The following is an 8,016-nucleotide window of genomic DNA, read 5'->3' on the forward strand; positions in this document are numbered from 1 at the left end:
GTCAGGAATGACTTTTTGTCCTCAACGCTGAGGTGACATTTCCCACCAGTGCAGATGAAAGTGTCTCTTCCCTCCAAGGACATAGAGGAGGAGATGGCAGAAAGTGAGCTAAGTTCTGTTTTCACACTTGAAGGTAAAATGTTGCCAGATTTTGTCCATCCACACACGGTCTTTAAGATTTAATCTTGAGGTATCTGTTCTAATGTACTTGAGCAAACAGTAGATAGACACAGTGGGAGGGAGTTCAAGGGCAGCTGCAGTAAGCCCTAGGTGTAAATACAACTGAGGAGAAATAAAAAAGGGATGATCTCCTACTGAAGCCAACCCTCAAAGTGAGAGAACCTCTACAGGACTTCCTATAAGGAAAAGACATGTTCACCATCCTCATTTTTCTCTGTAGCTCATGTTTTCACCTAGGTTGCCAGGTGGATGTTTACTTCCAAAGCAGATGTCTCCTTCCCCCTGCCTGGATCCCACTGGCTGTGGACAGCGTGGCAGCTGGCATACTGTAACACCTGGCTCCCCCCATGATTAATGCTCAGAGCTGTGGCTATGTGGGTGAAATCTGCAGCACTGCCATGTGTGCCTTTATTCTAGTTTCCAGACTATGCAGATACATGTGGTAGAATCTTTATATATACACCTTTGAGATGCACACCTATAAAGGGAATACACCAAAATCTTGTAACCTTGTATCAGTTGTAAATAAGGAATGGCATCTCATGTCTTTTTTTATTCTTTTGAGGGGATTTTATCTATAGGTTGAGTGTGTTAAGGGAGTTTACCTCACTGCAGGTGTACCTAGCACTTTTATTGTGATGGAGCATAGATTGCACCATGATTTCTGAAGAGGCTGCTCTTTAAAGAGGTAAGATACAAAGCAACAAGCACATTCATATAATAGATCATCATTTAAGGTAACACATTCTGCCTGACATGTAGTGTTTTGCACATTTTGAATTGTCTCCTGCCAAAATATTCAGGCCTGCAGGGGGAACCCCTATTGGGAACACAGGACAGATGGATCTGAATCCAGTCATGAAACTCCCTGGGGCCAGCAGTGTGATGTTAATGATCACACCACAGTAAGATGTAAAACATACCTTTGTGCAGCTCAGTGTAAACAGCAACTTTGGTATTATGATGTAAATGAGAAACCAGCAAGAAATGATGTGTGAATGGAAACACAGCAAGGTGCTCTGAGGGAGCAGGAAGCACAGTGCAAGGGGAAATTCTGCACATTGCAAGTGGAAGTAAAATTAAACCCTGGGCTCATTTCATTGTAGAGATAAACTTTGAATACTACTTGGGCTGATGCAGAAGGGAGGGAACTCACCAAGCTGTACCTAACCCCAGCCAAGGTTCTGGCAGGGCTTTGGATAGGTTCCTATTAGGCTTGGGTTCCTGGGATCACCAGTTAAGAGCTGGAATGTGGGACTGGGTCCAAAGAGAAGATAAAAATCACCAATATACCTTATTCTAATATATCCTATGGTCCACCTTCCTGCTCAAATTAGGGCTGGCTTTGAAGTTAGGCAGTGTTGCTCAGGACTTTGACTGTCTGATTTTCAGATGTCTCCAAGGGCAGGGATACCTCTCTGGGGAGGCTTGTTCTAGTGTTTGGACAACTTCATGGCGAAAACATTTGCTGTAGCATTGTGTAAGTCTAAAATGGCTCCATGTTTGGAGGGCATGAAAGACGAGAACCTGAGAACAGGTAGAAATTAAAGGGACTAGAGGGGCTATCCAGAGATGCAGGACGTGCAGCTGGGTCCCCAGCATTATTTCAGAAATCCCTGATGTCCCTCTGGAAGTCCTCCCCTGAGTGGGTAATGGCAGCTTGCCTTGGAGACGTGATTTGCATTGGGTCCTGGTGAAACAGAAGGTGCAGTCAGAGAGCCTGGTGTCGCCAAGGTAATTTAAAAATGTGCTGGGCAGCAGGAGTGGTGCTGTGTCTGCTGCTGGCTGTATTGTAACAGTGATGTGCCTCTTTGTCCCAGAGTTCCCCGTCCTCTTCCTCTCATCTCTAGCAAAGGAGTGAAGGGCTTGCTGGGAAGCTGAGCTTGAAGCTAGAGGAGGTCATACTTAACTAACCTCCTGGAGTTCTTTGAAGATATTACTGCCAGGCTAGATAAGGGGAATTCAGCAGTGTGCTTAGAGTTTCAAAGAGCATTTCACAAAGTTCCACATCAGAGATTAATAGCTAAGGCAAAAGGTAAAGGAAGAGGAGGTAATAGAGGCTGTTGGATCAAAACCAGCTCGAGGGCAGGTATGAGACAATAAGCACAGATGAAAACTTTTCAAGCTGGCAGAAGGCTGTTCTTGGGACTGTTTCAGGATCTCTGTGATGTGTAATCCAGACAGCACAAAGGTGCCCCACCATGCTGATGTCTCTAAGGCAGCCTGGGTTTGGCACCACCAGCAGCAAAGTGTCCTAGCTAGACCCCCTTCTGACTTCCCAGCCTGATCAGCCAGGAGTCCTTTCATGTCTCTGTTGGGTGGGAGCAGTTGTCATGGTCTGAAGTCACCAGTTCCTCTGGGGCCATGTCAGGGGGCTGCCAGCCCTGCTGCACCACCACGTGTTTCAGAGCAGTCTATTTGCTGGACCTTGGAAACAGTGAGCTTGCTCCTCAGAAACACTGTGTGCATGTGAAGCTGCTGAGGTCTGAAAATTTACTCCAGCTTTGTGGTGGGTTGAGGGAAGAGATAATTTGGTGTAAGGTCTCCCCAAGTCTGGGCACAACCTAAGCAGATTCACCAGGGCCAAAATCTCTTCAGTGACTCTGCTAACAAATGACAAAATGGAATTAAATGTGGAGAAATGTAGAGTAATTAATCTGCAAGCAGTGAATTGGTCTGGGGAATATGCCTTAACAGAGCAAGCATTCAGCAGAGCAATGAAGAGAGGGATTTGATGTGTGTGTGGGGTTAGTTTCTTTTGGAAAAATCCTTGAAACTGTCTGCCTAGATCACATCCGTAGCAAAAGGGCAAGCAAGACACAAGGCTGCATTAATGGAGGGACAGGATAAAAACTAGAAGAGGTGGTGTGTCTATTGCTGGTAAAGGCATTAGCTCCCACCTGGAATATTGTCAGCAGTGTTGGCCACTGCACCAGTGTGTTGTAGCATAAGGCAACAAAGAGTAGCCCTGCAGAACCTGTGCACAAAGGTGAGAGAGTTGGATTTTCCTCCACAGGCTTCTTCCCACTGCATCCATTCATCATCTAAAGAGGAAATCTGAGGAGCACAAAGGGTTTCCCTTTAACTCTAACAGATGTTGGGAGTTTTGAAGTCAGTTATATTTTTCTCCAGAGTATTTATTTCTCTCTGTGTTTCTCTTGTTCCCTTCCACCCATTTCTTCTCTTCTTTTACGGTTTCCTCTTTTCTTGCTTCTTTCTCTCCTACTCCAAGCCAGGGGGTTGGTTTGTTTTTCCCTATTACATTGCTTCTCCTCCACCCCTGCCCAGGAAAAGTCAACTCACTTCTGGCTCCTGAAGGAGTCCCATCTCCAGTGAAGGAATTGTTACTTATAGGCTGTGCAGGAGGGTGAAAAATACATTTTTCCACATAGATTTGGATGAAAAGAAATCAAAGCCATTGCTTTTGAAGAGGAGAAGCTCAGCAATCAAACTGAAGGCAGGGCATGGAATATTACTCAAACTGACCATTGAAACTCTCAGATGTGGCTTTCCTTCTACACTCAAAGGAGTTCACAATGCCATGGCTGTTTCCAATCATGAAAAGTCAGTACTAAAATCTTCCTTTTTTTCCCCCTGGTGTATATTCAGAGCAAGTTCGGCACGTTGCTCTGAATTTACCCAGCTATAGAGGACAGCTGATTTCATTTGAGCTGTACAAGAGGCAAGCTTATTTTGCTTTCCCTTGGATTGTGGTAAGCTTGTCAATCAATGCCCAGGGCCAGTCCATACAAAACAGTTGTGCCAGGTAAGAAATGCACTTGTCAAACTGTCAAAATATCCATTTCTTCTGCTCCTCTCTTAACCAGTCCTGAACACTTAAGGAAGGCTGAGAATTTTAGGTCTGTATGTATGTTGAGCTGTAAGGTATAAGTCACAATCATGACAGCACCTTAAATGACAGCAATTAGTATTTCTCAAAACTAGGGCTTTTTTCCCCCTTCATTGACTGATACAGCAATCAACGGACTGATGCACAAAATGATAAAATAGGCCTCTAATAAGAAAAGGAAAACCTATTATTCTTGCTGTTTAAATCCCCTGAAGCAGGATTGGCTATTGCTATAAAATCAGTGGAATTATCCTTGCTATTTCAACTTGCCAAACCAACCTTTTATCCCTTTAAATTCAGGTCTTTAGAGTAACTTGCCAAAATAATCTCTTGGCACCACTGAGGTGAGAACCCACATTGTGCTGCTCACATAACTTCCCTGCTCATAGAACCATTCATCCTGGACAGATTTTGACTGGGGACTTGTGCTTTTAACCCTTTTAGTTGCTTTTGAAAATACTGCCTTGCTATCTTGCGGGAAAAAATCATGCCATAATGTATCATGACAGTGGTGGTTGTGAGGAGTGTAAAGAAACATTTAAATAGAAATTACAGCTAGAAATGACAGCATGTAAGGAAAAATCAAATTACAGGATTTACCTTCCAATTCTTAAGGGCAAAGAAATTTATTTGGCCCTTTTCTTGGATGTAGCTGGGCAAGGGAAAGAAATGCTGAGTCTCATATGATCTTAATTATACACTCTGGGTGCCAGCAACTTTCAGGGTACATGTGGATTCTTGACTGAGGCTCAGTGTGTGAACTCTGTCACTAGAGGACTGTGTCACACACAGAGCTGGGACAGGAGCCATCATTCACAATTCAAACAAACCCCAAGCCCTTCAGAGATTGAAAAGAAATATTCAGTTAACCATAAAAACCGTGGCATGATTCTCCATACCCTTGTGCCCTTGGGAACAGAAATACTTCAGGCTTCAAGTCAGGCCCTTCTTGTGAGGCTCTTGGACTGGACTGGAACCATCAGCTATTCAAACTATTGTACAAAATCTCGCTCTTTTGCAACTCCCAGCAGTTTTTCTAGACAAGGAGCACTATAATTCTAAGCTATAGATGCAACTCCACAATTTCACTTCAAAACTTTTCCCTTGATTTCTTGGGTGTCTTGGCAGAGGGTGTTTGGACATGACAGACCCTGGAGGTACATGCCTTGCCATGGGACAGTGGAGAAAAGGGGCAGGTGCTGGGTGCAGGAGGCTGATTGTTACCAGCTGCAGCAAAAGTGCCTGTTTCCTGTCAAGTTTCAACAAGAAAATCTAGGTGAAAGAGATGATGTTGGGAACATTTCTTTTCTGTAGATACTTGGTCTTTGTGTGTTGACTGAAGGCCTGCAAGACTTCACTTGTCTGGCTGTAAGCCCCTCAGCGGGTTTTGTAACAGCCCTTGAGCATGAGAGATGGTGCAGCTGCTTCCATCCTCCCACCTGAGCCACCTGAGCTGCAGGGGGATGTCAGGCATGTTGCACCCTCACCCCCAGGACACATCTGAGTTTGGTGTCACAACGGGAATCTTGTTGTGAGGAGCAGGAAGGTGTCCTTCATGTTGCCTCTAGAACTGAAGTTAGGCCACTTTCATGTTCTTACCTTAACTGTGTGTGGAGGAGAAGGGTACGCAGGGATATTCTTGTGCTCTTCTGGGATTGCATCCTTAACAGAAAGCATACACAACTGGGGGGGATGTTCCTGTGACCAGCTGTGTGACAGCAAAATTACTGCTCTCATGATAAGCAATAGAGGTTCTGCTGCTGTTCAGAAATATACTGAGGGTTCAGACCAGAATGAAAATCAGTCCTACACATGGTTGTTCACACTGTGGGCTCTTTGTACTGTCTTCAGGGGGAGAAAGTCTGCTGTGGAAATCCATCATGTCCTGGCAATTTAGAAGAATTAGAGGGAACATGCTTACTTACCTAAAAGAACAAATGCGAACATATGGAGATTGCCTTTTTTTTTCTTAACCTTAGGAAGTACCAGCAAAGATTTTCATGTTTGTAAATTGTCATTTTCTTAGAGCAAAGCCTTATGGAAAAGTCAAGTGTTTTTTTATGGAAGACGTGATGGAAACTATTACAGCTCTGATCCTCGCTATTGCTAGAAAAAACAGAGGTAGCAGCAGAAGAGGAAAGTAAGCACTAAAGGTCAGCTATGAGCCACAGGAAAAATGGTGTGGCCTCATCAGAGTTTTCTTTGGCTTCCTGAGGTCCCTACCTGCCCTCAAGAGAGTCCTTTCTTCATTGACTCCTGTGTGGATCTGTCCTCTGATGGCTGAACAAATTGCTCTTCTCAGCAGTGACCAAACGTGAGAATAACAGGTTTTCTCATGAGGATCACATCTGGGCAACTGCTGTCATCTTTCTCTGTCCTGCTTGCTCTAACTCTTGACTTGGAGGGGGGAAGACTGGTGTTTCAATGTATGAAATGCCAGCTGGGATCAAATCAATAACATTGATTTCATCTTGCGCCTCCAAAGAGCTGGGACTTTTCCTTTTAATTTTTTTTCCCTGTAGCTCTATTCTTTGAGAAGTAGAAGAGTGAAACAAAGACATTGAGTGCTGCCAGTGGTCCTCAGGCACAGAGGCCAGAGCCAGAGCTGCAGAGCCCTCCATGGGTTTGAATAGTTTCACTCTCACTGGACTAAATCAGGTTTGGATGTAGGAACTTGGTTTTCACTTTTTGGGTTGGTTTGGGTCACTGTTTGTGAGTCCTAATAGGACAGAATGCCCTTGCTTGCTGGGACCAGCCCTGCAGCCAGCCCAGGGCCAGATGCCCAGCTGGTGAAGGTGACCACAAACCTTAACCTTAGAGAGTTATGCCAGGTTACAGTTGCCTGTGTTATGTCTCTGGAGGTTTTTTGACACATTATAGTTGTGCCTGCACTGACTGTTAAAGACAGTCATTGGTGACTTCTTTTGTGACCAGAGCAAGCTCTCTGCAGCAGCAGGGACTGTAGGTTGTTGATGCAGCCCCTTGCACCTACAGAGCAGGCAGCAAGGGTGGGAGGAGGGTCTGCTCTGCTCCCCACTTCTCAGGGCAGTATGGACACAGCCTGTAAATCCTGCTGTGGAGCAGCTGTGGTTTGTCAGGTTAAGGCCTGTGGAGTGGTTGTGGATGCTAAAGTAATGACAAGATCTTCCTATGGACCCAGTAGTTCATAAAGTATCAGAGGGCAAAGCAGGGCAATTCCTAGTAAGGCAACTAAAGTAAAATATAAATGGAAAGATGTAAACTTGATCATCCAAATGAGTTTACTTTCCTTTTTATACGACAGATGTTGTTTGACCTAGGAGAAAGAATAATATTATAGAAATGGAGATCAGTCTGAGGGGAAAAAATAAAGTCATATAAAAATAAACCACAAATAGCAGCTGCTTGAATTGTATTTCTAATATATCAGTGTTGACAGCTCTCTCTGTCCCCCAGTTGAGCCAGGAATCTTATACAAGTGGCTGGTAAAGAAGAGATGAGGAGGGATGTGAGCAGAGGCAACGGAGAGGCAGAGATGATACTGCTTTGTGTCGGTGAGTGTCCTGGGCAGGAACAGCCTTTGGAGATGTGTGAGGGGATGTGGAGGTGTCACTGCACAGCACATGGAGGGGCTCAGGGTCAGAGGCTCTTGCTGTTGGTTGCAGTGAGTAACACTCATCCGCGGTTAGGAACGACAACGTAACAGGGTAGAATAAAGAATAGTAAAATAAATAGAATAAAGTAATCCAAACTTGTGTTGTTGCCACAGTCTGAATGCCCATTTGGAGTGAGCTTTCTGTGGAGCATTAAATTAGTGTCCTGTGTTTATCTATGCCAGATGAGGAGCTGAGCTGAATGTGTAAGGGTAGTGGGTTACATCCTTGGGATGTAAATGCAAAGCAAGTTTCTTACTCTGTAGACTCAGTCAGTGGGAGAAATACTACCTAGAAAAAAAAAAGAATAAAAGATCCTGACTTCTCAGTGCAGCAGCTAGTGGCTTTGGACTG

The 8,016-nt window shown here is 44.5% G+C and overlaps 1 long non-coding RNA gene across 1 annotated transcript; it reads left to right on the plus strand.

Moving 5' to 3' along the window:
* Positions 1 to 751: 751 nt before the first annotated feature.
* LOC113948150 lies at positions 752 to 7,610 on the plus strand. Its single transcript, XR_003528013.1, has 3 exons — positions 752 to 868; positions 6,057 to 6,183; positions 7,466 to 7,610. It is a non-coding gene; the product is annotated as an uncharacterized LOC113948150 (long non-coding RNA).
* Positions 7,611 to 8,016: the final 406 nt, after the last annotated feature.

This window comes from Corapipo altera, unplaced genomic scaffold, assembly GCF_003945725.1.
Source record: "Corapipo altera isolate COAL_440 unplaced genomic scaffold, ASM394572v1 65, whole genome shotgun sequence".
Classification (NCBI taxonomy): domain Eukaryota; kingdom Metazoa; phylum Chordata; class Aves; order Passeriformes; family Pipridae; genus Corapipo; species Corapipo altera.